At 46.5% G+C, this 14,953-nt stretch overlaps 1 long non-coding RNA gene across 1 annotated transcript; it reads left to right on the top strand.

Moving 5' to 3' along the window:
- The first annotated feature begins 372 nt into the window (after positions 1 to 372).
- Positions 373 to 14,655, top strand: LOC106149577. The gene is made up of 3 exons (XR_001235846.1): positions 373 to 1,066; positions 11,931 to 12,069; positions 14,231 to 14,655. It is a non-coding gene; the product is annotated as an uncharacterized LOC106149577 (long non-coding RNA).
- The last annotated feature ends 298 nt before the right edge of the window (positions 14,656 to 14,953 follow it).

Here is a 14,953-nt window from a genome sequence, read left to right as displayed (position 1 = left end):
CTTAAATACCGTTTTAGTAAGAGTCAGGAGCTAGATAGATGTGTTCACTGTAGTCAGTCCCATCTCATGCTCTTTAGGAGAGTCTTAACAGTAAGAAAATGAATTGGTATACATTTTAGAAAAGTCAAAATCCTTTATTTTGAACTTTTATCTTATCAGTGACCTGATTACATATCTGAGAAACCCAAGAGACTCTAAGTATACAGAATGAATAGGAGAATCTGGCAAATGGTTGAATTTAAAATAAATATAAGTCCGGGCACGGTAGCGCATGCCTGTGATCCCAGCTACTGGGGAAATAAGCAGGAGGATTACAAAGTTGGAGGCCAGCCTAGCAAGACCCTGTCTCAAAATAAAATAAATCGATAAATCAGTAGGGCTGGGATGTAGCTCAGTGCTCCCTGAGTTCAGTCCCTGCCAAAGAAAAAAATTCCAAATCCTTAAATCTACAAAAGTCAATAGTCTCGCTCTCACCTTGCAAAATAACACATAGCAATGTAGATTTTTCAAACTTTCATTCATGTTAGAGGCAAACCCCATAAGATATTTAGGAATAAACTTACAAAACACATCGTGCCAACGTGAGGATAGTTACAGGTACGGAATGACGTACAGTATGTAGAACAATGAACCTGGGCTGAGGTCATGCCCTGCGTGTTCCCCACTGCTGTGTAACAAGAAAAACTGAGCAGCTTAGGACTCTCTTGTCCCACACCGTCTGAGATCAGGGACCCGGGCGCACTCTGCTGGGTAGCCCTGGCTCGGAGCTGCTCACCAGCTTGCCACCCAGGTGTTGGCTGAGACTGAAGTTCCCTGGAGGCTGGGCTGGGGTGACGGGATGTGGCGAGGTCACTTGGCCAGCTTGGCGGGAGACCCCAGTCTCTCACGTGGCATGTGGACCTCTCCAGGGGGCTTCTGGCTCCCTCTGGCTGAGCGGTGGAAGGCACAGAACAAGGCGGGAGACACAGTGACTCGTAGCCAAGCTGGGAACCCCACGGCGTCACTGCCTCGGGGCCAGAGGATCTCACCGGGGCATGGATGCCAGCGGCAGTTGGAGCCCACTGAGGTCAGTTTGGAACCTGGCTGCCCACACACCCTGGTTTCATGGGAAACTAGGAAAAGTTTGACGTGGGATTTCCAGCTTCTCTCCAGAGAGGTGGCTCAGAGTTCTAATGGGGATTTCTCCAGATACAGGCCAAGGATCCAGTTGCCACGAGGAAGGGTAAAAACCACTGTGCGACTGAACGTGCAGTCGGTGCCGCAAAAGGTCCAAGTTCTGCTTGTGCCACACGCGCGCTGAAGCCCACACTGAACCTTTCTTACACCCCAGGCCTGCTGGCGTCAGTTTAAAATCGTCCCATGTCGTTTCTGATGGAAAAACCCACAAAACTGCTGCAATTCTTATGTTTGTTTTCCTGTGGAATGTGACTATGTCTTATTTTCTTATTTTCCTCTTTTTTTAAAAAAATGTGTATTAGTATGGCTTAAGTTTAGCTGAGATACTTGACTTGTTGGTATAATGTCTTTCATTATTTTTCGAATATTCCTAGCCATTGGTCTTCAGATATTTCTTCTGCTTCACAGCTCCCTGTTTTCTTCCGGCTGCTCCCATCGCATTCCTGCTGGCCGGGGTGAAGTGTTCCCACAGCTCTTGGATACTAGGTGGCTTCTCCCCTCTCTTTTCCCTGTTTGTGCTATGGATTTCTACTAATTCCTCATGTTTGATTTTTTTCTAGTATATCTGTTTTATCCTTTAGTATAGTTTTCATTTTTGTTGAATTTTTACATCTATTTATGATATTCTACATCTTTACCATTGGATTATTTTTACCCTACAAACCCTAGCTACTTCAGGCTTATCTGAAAGGTGCAATTTCTCCGTCATGTCTGAGTGTGGGTCTCTTGTTGGTAAATCTATTGACAAAGGATGTGGTTGTTTTAAATCGCATTTTTATGTGCCTTGTGATTTTTAAATTAAAATCTAGGCTTATGAAAACCAGTTGAGGCTGAGAGAGCCGGGGTTCACCTCTGGAGAAGCTGCCTCCTTCTTCTCACTCTGTTAGAGCAGGGGCTGAGGCATCGTCGTCAGGAACTGAGCAGGCTTCAGCCTGCGCTCAATGCCCTGTGGTGTGAGGGCGCCTCCGAGTGCCCTGGTGCTGGGCGCTGGCACCCTGGGCAGGTGGGTGGAGACTTAGGGAGCTCTCCTCAGTGTCCCTGTCACTCTCACCTTCCCTCTGGCCCTGCATGCTCCACTTCCCGCGCTCCTGCTCTTCCCACAGGGGCCTGCTGTCCGCGGTCACTCAGGGCTGGGCTCTGCAGCTAGGAGAATTCTCTACTGTCTCTGTAACTCAGTCTGTCTTTGTTCCTTTTCTCATTGCTGAGACAAAATACCCGACACCCAAAGTTAAAGGGGGAGAGGTTTATTTAGCTCACAGTTGGTAGAGGTTTCAGTCCATAATCAGCTGGCACCGAGGCAGGGTGGCACCTGCAGAGGGACAGCCGTCTGTGGAAGTGGAAGACAGCAAAAGCAACAAAAAATAAGACTCTTACTGTTCCCTATATTATATGCAGGCTACCCATCCTAGTGTGGGTGTAGCACCCACCTGCCCCTTTTTTTCGAGATGGGATCTTGCTATGTAGTGCAGGCTGGCCTTGAACTCTCATATGCAGTCCAGGCTGACCTCAAGCACGTGGCAATCCTCTTGCCTCAGCCTCTTGAGTGCTGGGATTATAGGCGTGTACCACCGCTTGAGGCCTAGCACTCACGCCTACGGAGAGCCCTTCCCAATCTTCCTCATGGCCCAGGAAGTTTATATTTGTAATCTCATGAAAAGTTACTGGAATTCTAGTGAATTAATTCCAGTCTACCACTTCCAGTGCAACCCATGATGAGAATGCACTAAGGCATATTTGTAGTTATGGGGAGCCAAGGAGTCCAAGGTCCACCCATGATGATGGCTATCTGGGACAGAGGCCTGTACCCAGGACCGAACCAAGATTTTATTCATTTGTGAAGAAGGGAGTGGCTTGAGGATGAGTGACTGTGAGAGTGGCGGGAAATACTTGAGTGCCATGAGCAGGGGGTCGGGGAAACACGCCTGCCATCTCCAAAGATTACCATCAGCACCTTGGCTAGACCGCTATGCATTGCTTAAAGCCAATAGAAGGGATAAGGAAAAGTCCTAGCCAGCTCAGCACATGTCAGTACATGGAAATAGGATCAGGCTCAGCCAATACGGATGCAATTGCTCCTTGTTTAATGAGAATCGCCTGGGTGGTCCTCCACATACACCCTTCATCCTAGCCAGAGCTATGCCAAACCAATCAGGGGGCTGATTTAGTAATCACATACCGTTAGCTCTAGCATCGGCCCCATGACTGCGTGAGGCTTTGGGGGAACATCTAGACAGAAACCGGAAGACAATCTCAGATCGGCCTGGGTGCTCTGGCTCTGTGGTAAGGCTCTTCAGCACTTCTGCCCCCGTCCTCTGGCAGCCTGGCGCCTTTGTGTGTGTGTGGTCCTTTGGGGACAAGGGTCCTGCCTTCCAGGAGGCTGTGTCTGCCTGTGCTTGGCACCAACACGGGGTCCTGGAGAAGACTGGAGATGGTTTTCTTTGAGCGCTGAGGCTGACAGGGCTGCTGCTCTTCTGTTTGGGGGCCTTTGCTTGGGAGGAGAGAAGAGTCTGGGACGGGGCAGGGCCCCAGCCTTCCGGACACCCCCGTCACCCCTGCACCCCACACCACCACAGGGAGCCTGTCTTCCCCACCCTGCTGTTTCTCCCCAGTGGGGAAGAGCTTTCAAGTGCAAACTCTTCCTTATGGTACAGCCGCCAGCTGCTCAGACCCCCAGGAGCCCACGCTTCATTGGGGAATTCATTAGAATTGAGAATTTTCATTGGCGTCTTCCTGCTCCGGCTCATGGTCACTCCTTCCTCTGCCCCGAGTGTGTGCCTTCTCTCCTCAAAGGGACTTTTCCTTCCTTTGAATCCAGGTTATGTTTGCGCTCCGATCAGCTCAAGGACATTTTCGTTTTCTGGCTTGCCTGACTTTTGTCAGTGTTCGGGTGGTTGGGGCAGACTTCTGCGTGATTGCATCCCGAGCAGGAAGGCTTTTAATAAACAAGGTATCGCAGTGTGTTCGCACCCTCTGGACGCAGGTCCTGCAGCAGCCTCCGGCCGGGCCTCTGTGCAGAGACGGACGGCATGACCACATGGGTGCCTCCTGCTTCCTTCTGCCAGGGACCACCCCATGCCCAGTGTGCGCGACCAGCCGCTTCATCGATCTCATCCACTTTTCTAACTTCCAGCAGATGGTAGGCAAGTCCCGCACCTGTTGACCTATTGTGACGGAAGCAGAAATCCATCATTCTATTTTAATAGACGGACTGCCAGCTATGAGTAGTTAGAATGTTACTCCTCATTTCTTTAGCAAAAGCCATGTAGTTTGCTTGCTTTCCTTTATTCCTTTTTTTTCCCGTAATAGTGAAAATGACATCTTTTTGTATTTTATGGAAAAAACCCAAAGTTTCATGAAAAAGGGCCAGGGATTTAGTACAGCAGTGCAGTGCCTGCCTGGCAAGCATGAGGTCCTGAGTTTGATGCCCAGGACCCCCAAAATTTTTTCATAAAAATGTAATAGAAGAATAACAGTAGTTCATACATGGTACATTGTTATCTTCTAAGTTGTTACTCAGAGTACAAGATATGAGCATAAGAAATTCTCTAAGCAATATTGGCGCAAACCTTTCTTATCAATGAACTAAGAGAAACTAGTAGTATAATTATCTTGTATTTTTTTCCTTTTCCCTTCTGTCCTTTCCCCTTTCTCTCATCCTACTTCCTCTTTACTTTTGAAAAATTTCTCCCCATGTCACAATATCTGTTGTACATATTAGACCTTCTTTACTCTTTCAGTTTCTCGCACTAGGGAGAATGTTTACACATAATGTTTACACGTGTGAGTCTGATTTATTTCACTTAGGAGTGTGGTCTCTATTGTATCCATTTACTTATAAAAGTCTCAAGTTTATCCTTCTTAATGGCCAAGTAGTATTCCATTGTATAACAAGACCACATCTTTTTATCCATTCTTCAGTTGATGGCCATTTGTGTGGTTTACAAGATTTAGCTATGACAAATTGTGCTGCTATCAAATGGGTGCACATATATCGCTGTGGTATGCTGTTTTTATTTCTTCTGGGAAGATACGGGGGGGGGGGGAAGCTGGGTTGAATGGGACCTCTAATCCTAGCGTTTTGAGGAATCTCCACACTGATTTCTGCAGTGGTTGTACCAGTTTGCACTCCCACCAACACTGGAAAAAATGTTTCTTTTCCCCTACATCCCCACCAGCATTTGTTATTGGCTGATTTCTTGATGATAGCCATTCTTTCTGGGGTGAGGTGGAATCTCAGTGTGGTTTTAACTTGCATCTCCCAATGACCAGTGTCTAAGGGATAACCCACTCTGTAGGCTGGCGAAGATGATATTTTATTCTCTATTTTTTCACCATTCATATTAGTTCCTTGGGAATGATTCTCAGGAAGTAGAATCATTGAGTCAAAGATTATAGGTGCAGCTGGACTTGGTGGATCATGCCTGTCATTCTACCACTTCGGAGGGCTGAGGTAGGAGGATCATAAGTTTGAGCCCAACCTGGGCAATTTACCAGTTTAATGATACCCTGTCTCAAATTTCAAAAAGTTTTTTCAAAGGGGTGGGGATGTAGTTCACTGTGAAGGCCCCAGGTTCAGTTGCCCTTACTGTTGTGTGCATGTGTGTGTGTGAATGCTTTAGTACTTTTTTCTTTTTTTTTTTTTTTGAGACAGGGTCTCACGATGCAGTTCAGGCTGGTTTTGAGCTCACTTTGTAGCCCAGGCTGGTTTTAAACTTGGAAAGATCCTCCTGCCTCAGCCTCTCGAGTGCTGGGATTACAAGTGTGTGCCACCACGCCCGGCTGCTTTAGTATATTTTGAAATATATTGCCAAATAGCTTTCCCAAATTTGTGGGAGTTGGTGGTCTCTCGGTGGTCCCCCGGAGAAAACGGTGAGAGGATTTAGAATATAAAGACAAGAGGTGATAGCCAGGGTCAGGTGGAGTTACCTCTTGCCTGATGAGCAAGAGGACTGACTCCCGGCGTTTATCTTATACACTTGCAAAGTAGTATCCTGAGAGATAATGTTGCCTAGCGACTAAGACTAAGACTGTAATTGTCCAAGCAGGATACCTTTTTCAATACTGAGGTAGCTTGACTGCCTGGGGCACTCTGGCTCTGTCCTGCCCTCAGACACATGACCAACAGCCAACTCCAGCAGCTCCCAACACAAATTAACCATTTTCCACTCCATAGCTATAGAGAAGATGTTTCACCAATATATAGATAGCCATAATTTTAAAGAAATCATTGCTTATTTTGAAATTTTTTTATACTCTAGAAAAGTTGAATTTTTATGTATTCCTGTTTTTTTCCTTTCTTGTCTATTTGCATCTTCTGCTTACCTGTATTTACTAGGGCGTCAGTATATTTTCAGGATAAGATACATTTTTTTGTGGCAAATATTGCCTTTTAAATGTTTTTTTAAAATGTAATTGTATCTGTTCGTCTTTCATGATTTCTTCCACAGTTTATAAAGTTCTGGAAGTCCTCTTCAGGTTAGGTATTTATGTTTTCATTTAAAAATATTATTAAATTCTTTCATTCAACAATTATTTCCCGTTTCCCTTATGCCCGCTCTGAGCCCATCTGTGACCCCAGCGTTGGAGACGTGGTAGTGAATCAGATACAGTGACTCTGATGGCTAGGTGCGGTGGCACATGCCCCCAAGAGGTGGAGGCGGGCAGATCTCTGTGAGTTCAAGACCAGTTTGGACTACATAGTGAGATCCTGTCTTGAAAAACAAAACAAAACAATGACCTCTGATCCCATGGAACTGGGAGACCGCAAATTTTTTATTTTTTTGTTACCGGGAATTGAACTTAGGACCTGTGCTTGCCAGGTAGGCCCTTGTGCCACTGAGCTATATTCCCGGCCCAGATTTTTTTTGCAAGGAGCAATTGTCTATCTGTGGCTCCCCCCTAACACATGAGAAGTCTATTAATAAAGCGCTTTGTGGCGTTTATTCTGTCATCTTTTCAAAACCTTTTTGTAGAGAATAGTGGAAGATGGTGCTTTAATTTTGTGTCTACATTGCCACCTATTTATTACAGTACCGCTTACGGGAGCAGCGTCTGTCCACGGATTACACGTCTTTGTGGCCCAGGGTCTTGCCTGTGCGGTGAAGCACTGCGTTGTGTTTGCTGTGGGCGGAGCAAGGCGGACTGGCGCTCTCCACTCACCGCCTGAGCTCTTCCGGAGGTGCTGCCCATCCTGCCTGAACTTCCGTTTCTGCGTCTGTGAAGCGGGGCAGTGGTGTTATCTAATGTAGGATTAGTAAGCAGAGAAAGAGCTAAGTCAGGTATCCACACCAGGTTAATGTTCTGCATCTTCCTAGGAAAGGAGTTTTTAAGTGATTGAAAATACTTGAGTGTTTAAAATTATTATTGTGTTCCTGTAACATGTATTGTTCCATTCTGAAGATTTCTGAAACAAAATAGGAGCTAAGAATGGACCAGGAAGGGTTGTTTAGGAAGATAAGGTGCTCAGAGAAGATACAGGTAGTTAACTTGTGGACGCAGAGCCAAGATTCTTGATCAGGGCTGCTTTTGTGTCCTACCCACAGGGACAACTGTCCGGAGACAGTTTTGGTATAGCAAGTGAGAGAGAGCTGCTGGCCTCCAGTAGGTAGAGGCTGGGGCTCCTGCTGCTCATAACAGTGCTAAGGTTGAGATCCCCTGAGCAAAGGGAAGAGGACTAGCTTTTCTTCATTGTGGTGGCACACACCTGTAATCCCAGCACTGGGGAGGCTGAGGCAGGAGGATCGCCATGGGTTGGAGGCCAGTCTGGGCTACATAGTGAGACCTTGTCTCAAAAAAAAAAAAAAAATTGGCTGGTGATGTGTGGATGTTATCACATTTGATCTTTAAGATTGAGCCCTGCAAGGTAGATATTATAATTTAGACTCTGCAGAGGAGCATGTTAAAGCTGCTGTACCGTGCTTAGGTGACTTAGCAGTGTACATGATTACTAAGGGACCGGTATGAGAACTGAACCACCCAGAGCCCTCTGATTCTAAGGTCCCTCCCGATTCCCTTCACTTTTACTCCAGGGTGCAGACCTGGAGACTTGTTAGAAACACAGGATCCGGGCTTGGTTCCGGGACTACTGAGTCAAGTTTACACTGTAACAAGATGACTGGAAGTTCTGCATGCACATTAACACTTGCCAAGCATTGCCTGAGGTCATTTTGCCTCTACATAGGGAATGATTGCCCTTCCTCCTTTCCTTTCCTTTCCTTTCCTTTCCTTTCCTTTCCTTTCCTTTCCTTTCCTTACCCCCCCCCACCCCCGACACCTTCTTCCTAAAACAGGATCTTGCTCTGTAATTCAGGCTGACCTTGAACTCACTGTGTAGCCCAGACTGCCCTGGAACTCATGTCGATCCTCCTGCCTCAGCCTACCCAGTGCTGGGATTATAGGTCTGTGCCACCACGCCCAGCAGTTGCCCTTACCTTTGAAAACAGTGTCTTGTGGGCATAGGCCAGATTAAAAAGGAAAGAGCAATGTCAGAGCAGGGCATCTGTGACACCCCTACAATAATATGAAAAGCAGACTTATGTGCACAGCTGGGAGGGTGGTAATATGATGACCTGTGTCTTGTCAGATACTCAAAAGACTCAGTGACCCCAAGTGCTATGACTGCTCGTGGAAGGGCTAATTACTGTGGTGTGGCAGGTGGCTCATTCTGAAATGCTCCCTGTACCCAGCAGGCAAACAGAGCTGTAACACGATAGGGAGCAGGTGGGCGGGTGTGAACCAGACCTTGCTCACCCACAAGTCATTCACATTCAGCGCCGAGGGTGGGGGGAGCTCTCCTGTGCTGGCCACAGGAGCCCCTGCCTAGGAGCCTCTGAGCTGCATCATTCCGGACAAAAACACTGTCATCAGTCACAACTCTTCAGGCTACAAGTAACTCAAACTGGCTCCTCCAAAGAGGGACCTCGTAGCTTGGATCACTGCAAAATCCAGGGCGGGGCGACACCGCGGGGCTCTGGTCTCGCGGGTTTCTCAGCCTGGGCTGCTGTGCTGACGCTGCCTCAGCTCCTCCATGGCTCCCTCTTGGGAGGACGACGGCTACAGCAGCTTCGGGTTCAGATCTTGCAGAACTGGCTTAGCATCCTGCATGAGCCATCCTGCCTCTGATGAGCCCGACCTGGGTGGGAGGCTTATGTCTGACTCCGTCAAGATCCCCAGAGAACGGGATGCTTTGGGGAGCTGACGTAGGTGGAGTTGGGAATGTAGTGACTGGAATGGAGCGTTGGGATGAGCAGAGTCAGTGTCAGACGGCAACGAACACCTGCTATAGGCTGGGAGTTTTAGAATCGGGCTCCACGCATGTCCTCGGATCCTGGCCTTTTCCGTTCCAAGTTTTAGGAGTTATGGCAAATTACTGAGTACTGCCAAGCTGTTTCCTCTACAAGCTAGGTGGCTGGCAGTCACCTGGAGAATAGAAACCCATGTGAGATACCTAAACCAGGAATGGCGAACCTATGGCACGCATGCCACAGATGCTGTTTGTTATTATTGAAAACTCTAAAAGGTTTGCCATCGGTGACCTAAATCCACACCTGGATTGTATTGGTCACAGGATGAAGAGCTACCGTGGAAGATGGGTTCCTGAAAAGTGTATGCATTTGGCTAATGTCTGAAATGTGGCTAATATTACTATTCTACCAATCTCTTTTACTAGTGATTAACGGTCACTAGTGTACTCACGAAGGAGCCTTTCTCTTACAGTTGGATCATGTTCACCGTATTTCTTCATGATATTCTTCATAGTTTTTCTATTTTGAGTATTATTGAATGATCAGCTTGTTTTAAGGGGTTGGGGATTCAGCTCAGTGGTACAAGTGCCTGCCTAGCAAGTGCAGGTCCTAAGTTCGATTCCTGAAATCCCCCCCAAAATGAAAAATATATAAAAATTAAAATGAAAAAAAGGTCTCTGAAGATCTCAGATTTGCTGATTCACACTTTGAATGTATAGGTGAGGACTAAATGTCTGAATTAGAAAGTACAGAATTGGGGGGTTATTTTAAAAATGCTAAATTCCCTCCCTTTTGGATTTTATTCTTTTTAATTTTTATTTTTTATTTTGGTTTTTCTCCGGTACCAGGAACTGAACTCACGACCTTGCGCTTGCCAGGCAGGTGCTTTTGCCCCTGAGCTAAATCCCCAGCCCCTGGATTTTATTCTTTTAATTACTCATTATAGCTCCAAAAATCACATTCCACAGCTAGTGATGGGCCAGATAGACAGCTGGTAGTTATTGGAAGGCAATGCAGAGCTACCCATTTATATTCTCGACTCTTAGAAATATTTGTTGGGTCCATGGAGATACCTGACTTTAGTAGGTGAAGGTGAAGGTCAGCTCTTAGACTGTAAGGTCATCCCAAGTTTTATGGAAGATCTTGAAGCTGACCTTGGTCAGGCTATGGCCTCTGGGTCTACTCTGGCTCTAACCTGAACCATGGGGCAGACTAGTTTAATTATGGGAGTAACGAGATACACCCCTTGTACCTCCATAATTAACTGGCCCTGCCAGACTAACCTAGCCTATCTTTCCTTTTGTACATATGTTGATAACAACCTCCACCCCCCGCAAAAGCAAACCTCAGTTCTCTGTCTCTTTAGCAAGAGGAAGGTATTTTTGCTGTCCAGAATACTCCGACTTTAATTAGGCAGTGGGTTTGGAATTAATTTGGACCCGGAGAGAACCTCAGAGATTATCTAATTGTCTGCCTTCCCCCTTATTTTGCCAGAACTGCAGTTGTACCTGTGGTTCTCACAGGGTTGTATTAGAGCATTTCACACACACACACACACACACACACACACACACACTGTATAATGTTGAAACAGAAAAATTCACACCAAGCTAATAGATGGCAGGATATATGTAGCAAGTCTTTCTTTCAGTCTTGTCTTCTAAGGCCATGGAGTAACTGCATCCTAAGCAGGGTGCCGTGTACAGCTGCCACGGGAAAGCCTCCATTGTTTGCCTGCAGTTTTCCTTCCTTTACACACAGAGCAGGCCGTGCAGCGTGATGCCTTTGCGGAAGGGAGACGCAGAAACCGAGGGGCCGGTCCTTCCCGGGTGTTTACAATAACCTTATGCAAATCGGCAAAGCTAAGATCTTCAGAGACCTTTTTAAATTTTATTTTTATTAGTAGGTGTTTACAAAACATGTTTACCTTCGTTGTGGGGAGTTGGTACAGGAATATAACACATCTTTTTTGTCAGCATCAGATTTATTTATTTTGTGTCTTTATCAAATTAATTATCATAAACACAGATTAACAGCCAGACTAACAGACCAAAAAAATTTTTTTAAAGTGTAAAATACGAGAAACAATTATACTACATCCAGGTATACATTTAGATACATTGGCCATGCTGGATTACAAAAACCTTTTTCTTTATTGTCAGTCTGTTACATTACACTTTATTTATAGGTGGGGTTTCTCCCATAAGAGAGACGATGTGATATCTAAGCGTGTATGTCTGATGGGTATACCTATTTTCCTACTAATGATTCAAGTTTATCCTTCTTTATGGCAGAGTAGTATTCCATATTCCATTGTGTGGACATAGAGGTGGCTTCCAAGGGTTAGTTATTATGAGTTGTGCTGCTATAAACTTGGGTGTGCATGGATCACTGTAATATTATGTCTTTCACTTTTGGGACGATACCTAGAAGGAGAACAGCTGGGTCAGAGGAAACATCTTTTTGACTATGAAGACTAGCAGCTCAGCTTTGCATGTTTCTATCCTGAAGGGTTTGCTGAGAGGTGCAAGCATGTGTTATTCCCAAGAAGTCAAACAGAGCTTTTGACGTCTTGGAAAGATCTGCCACACAGGATATGGAACTTGATTTAACCGCACAGCGGCAGCTCCAGCCTAGGCTCTGTTCTCAGGTAAGAAAGAATCACTCACGTTTTAGTGGGGCTCGAGCACAACAGCCTGACTTTGGTAAATGTGATCCCCCAAATGTGGAACGTCTGCCTCCCCGCCCTCACTCTGTGCCCGGCCCTTCCTGTGAGAGCGGCCCCTCGGAGGCCATCCCTGGGGAGCATAAAGCTTTTCTGTCACTTCACGCACTTCCTTCTGGTGCCCTCAAGAAGGCCGTGAACTCCCAGAAGACAGACGACCCACCTTTTCCTCCTGTACGTCCAAGTTAGTCTAGGGATCCCCAAAGAGGAAGGAGTGACTCGAAGGAGAAGAAATTAGACCTGAATGTGGAGACCAGAAGAAAATTGGGGCCTAATTGGCTTCCTCTATAAGCACAAAGGAGAAAAAAGCAACACTCAGAGATGATGGTGTTGCAGGTTAATACAGCTGAGATCAGATTGTTTACCTGATTGTGTACTAATGGCCAGTGGAAGGCGGATGCATCCTGGATTACTTTAACTGCTTATACCCATGTCTGAGTGCAAAAAAGCAGGATGAGCCAGATACCTGGGGTTCCTCTGGCTTCTAGAGGCAAGAGCCCCCTGGCTGCCCATATGCTAAACTGACTCTGTGGCTGTTTGTCTTTCATCCTCCTTTGCCCAGTCAAGGTGACAAACTAGCAGGACTAGGTCTCTACAGGCAGCGCCTGGATGGGGGAAAGCTCAGAGAAATGGGCTGGTTTTCCACAGGCGACGCCTGGGGAAGGGATCTGGGACAGGTGGCGGAGGCTGGTCTACATTCGAGAATATAAAGAAGGAATTTGCACAGTGTGCTGTAGTTTATAAAGAGCTTCCACATAGACCCTCGGCTCACTACCAATCACGTTCAGATACTCACCAGAACCTAGGAAAGTGACGTGGGCCGTGAAGACGCGCGTTCCTGTACCCAGTGTACCCTGCACGGGTTCACCCAGGCTCCTGCACAACAGGTTCCGTGCTTCTGCCCAGCTGGGCGGTGACAGACCGTGTTCATCACCACAGCCATGCAGAAGGGAGCTGGGTGGCCTGTGGTGTTCCTCCCTGTCTCCTCCCTAGAAGGAGACGGTTCTCAGGATTTCCCCCCTGAGTCCCCCAGATCTTCTGTAAGAGTTTTGTGGTTTGAAATGAACCTACAGCAGCTTAAAAGGAGAGGTCATTCTCTGCCATCACACCCTGGCTGGCACATAGCACTGGAGGCCATCTGGTCCACCAACCTCCTGTGGGTCTGGATCTCATGCCAAGAGGATGACAGTGTACGGGGCTAATACAGCATGAGGCTCAGGCAGTGTGTGTAAGAGTACAGGAGAAACGCCTAGGTCCTGTGTTAAAAAGGCTAGGCTTTGAGGAGAGGAATCCATAGACACAGTTGGCTTGCCGGCAGCTGGGGATGAGCAGGAAGCAGAGAGGGACTCTGCATGGTACAGGCGTTCTTTCTGGGGTGCCCAAAATGTTCTGGAATTCAAGAGCAGTGATGTTTGTACAACCTTGTGAATATAGCAAAAACCACTGAGTTGTATACTTGCAGTCAGTGCATTTTATTTTATTTTATTTTTTTTGGTGCATAGACGATTTCTCACCTAGTTTCTAATTTGAAGTAATTCAGAGTGGGTGAGGGATCTAATCAACTTTTTCGCAATTGTTGGACCTGATGAAAGTACAATAATTAGGGCCAGGGATGTAGCTCAGCGGCACAAGCGTCTGCCTGGCAAGCACAAGGTCCTGAGTTCAATTCCTGGTACAAAAAAAAAAAAAAAGAAAAAAGAAAATACAATAATTAAATAAACCCTCAGGGGTTAGCTATATAAAAACAGGGCTTTGTTTGCTTTGCCATTTGGAAACAGTGTTGTATACCGTGTGCTTCTGAATAGTGTGTCCAGTTCAATTGAAAAAAAAATTGAATTTTTTTTTTCTTTCAAGTTTCAAATCATTGTCCTAATAACGAGCCATAGATAACACATGTATAGATTGATAGCATTCCCCCCCTTTTGAAAGGAGCTTGGCAGAGTTTTAATTTTTAAAATTTGTTCTTGAGAGGAAGTCATGAAGACCCTAGCCCTGGTTGTGTGGATCATCACAGTTACATGTTTTTTTTTTTTTTTTTCACAGTTACATGTTTTATTCATTGATTTTTTACCTGCTGTGGTCCAAGAACTGTGTTAGATACGGGGGAAACCACAGCGAACAAAGGAGGTGAAAATCCCTGCCTGTGCGGAGCTGGTGCTGTGGACACAGGTAGCAAAGAGAAGAAATTGTAGTGTGTGGTGTGCAAGGTGCCTCCGAGGGCAGAACTGGACATCGGAAGGACAGCAGCCAGCTGGGAGCAAGGGGCACCCTCCGTGCCAACGTGACCTTAGGTGAATACTCTGAACCAGAGGGGACAGCTGTGCAGATAGGGCCTGGAAGGACAGACGGGGCCCCGAGGCTGGAGGGACAGGAGGGACCAGGCAATGGTAGGGAGTCAGAGGTTGGGATGGGGCTGGGGGTGGAACATAAGTCTGTCTGGTCTGATGGTGTGGGTCATTGCAGGGACTAAGGAGTTCATACTTTTTTCTTTTTTTGGTACTGGAGATTGAACCCAGAGAGTGCTCTGTATCTCCACTATATCTCCAGCCCCCTTTTTTTTTTTTTTTTGTCTTTTTAAGACAGGGTCTTGATACACAGTTCAGGCTGGCCTTGAACTCACTTTGTAGCCCAGGCTGGTCTTGAACTCACGACGATCTTCCTGCCTCAGCCTCCCGAGTGCTGGGATTACAGGTGTGTGCCACCACGTCTGGCTAGCCCTTTTTTTGATATTGAAACAGGATCTCTAAATTGCCCAGGCTGGCCTTGAACTTGTAATCCTTCTGCCTCAGCCTCCTGAGTCGCTCACTGG

The sequence above is a fragment of the Chinchilla lanigera genome, unplaced genomic scaffold, assembly GCF_000276665.1.
Source record: "Chinchilla lanigera isolate Chin_1 unplaced genomic scaffold, ChiLan1.0 scaffold00004, whole genome shotgun sequence".
Classification (NCBI taxonomy): Eukaryota; Metazoa; Chordata; class Mammalia; order Rodentia; family Chinchillidae; genus Chinchilla; species Chinchilla lanigera.
Note: the sequence above shows the minus strand (reverse complement) of the source record. Positions and strands in the feature narration are given on the sequence as shown.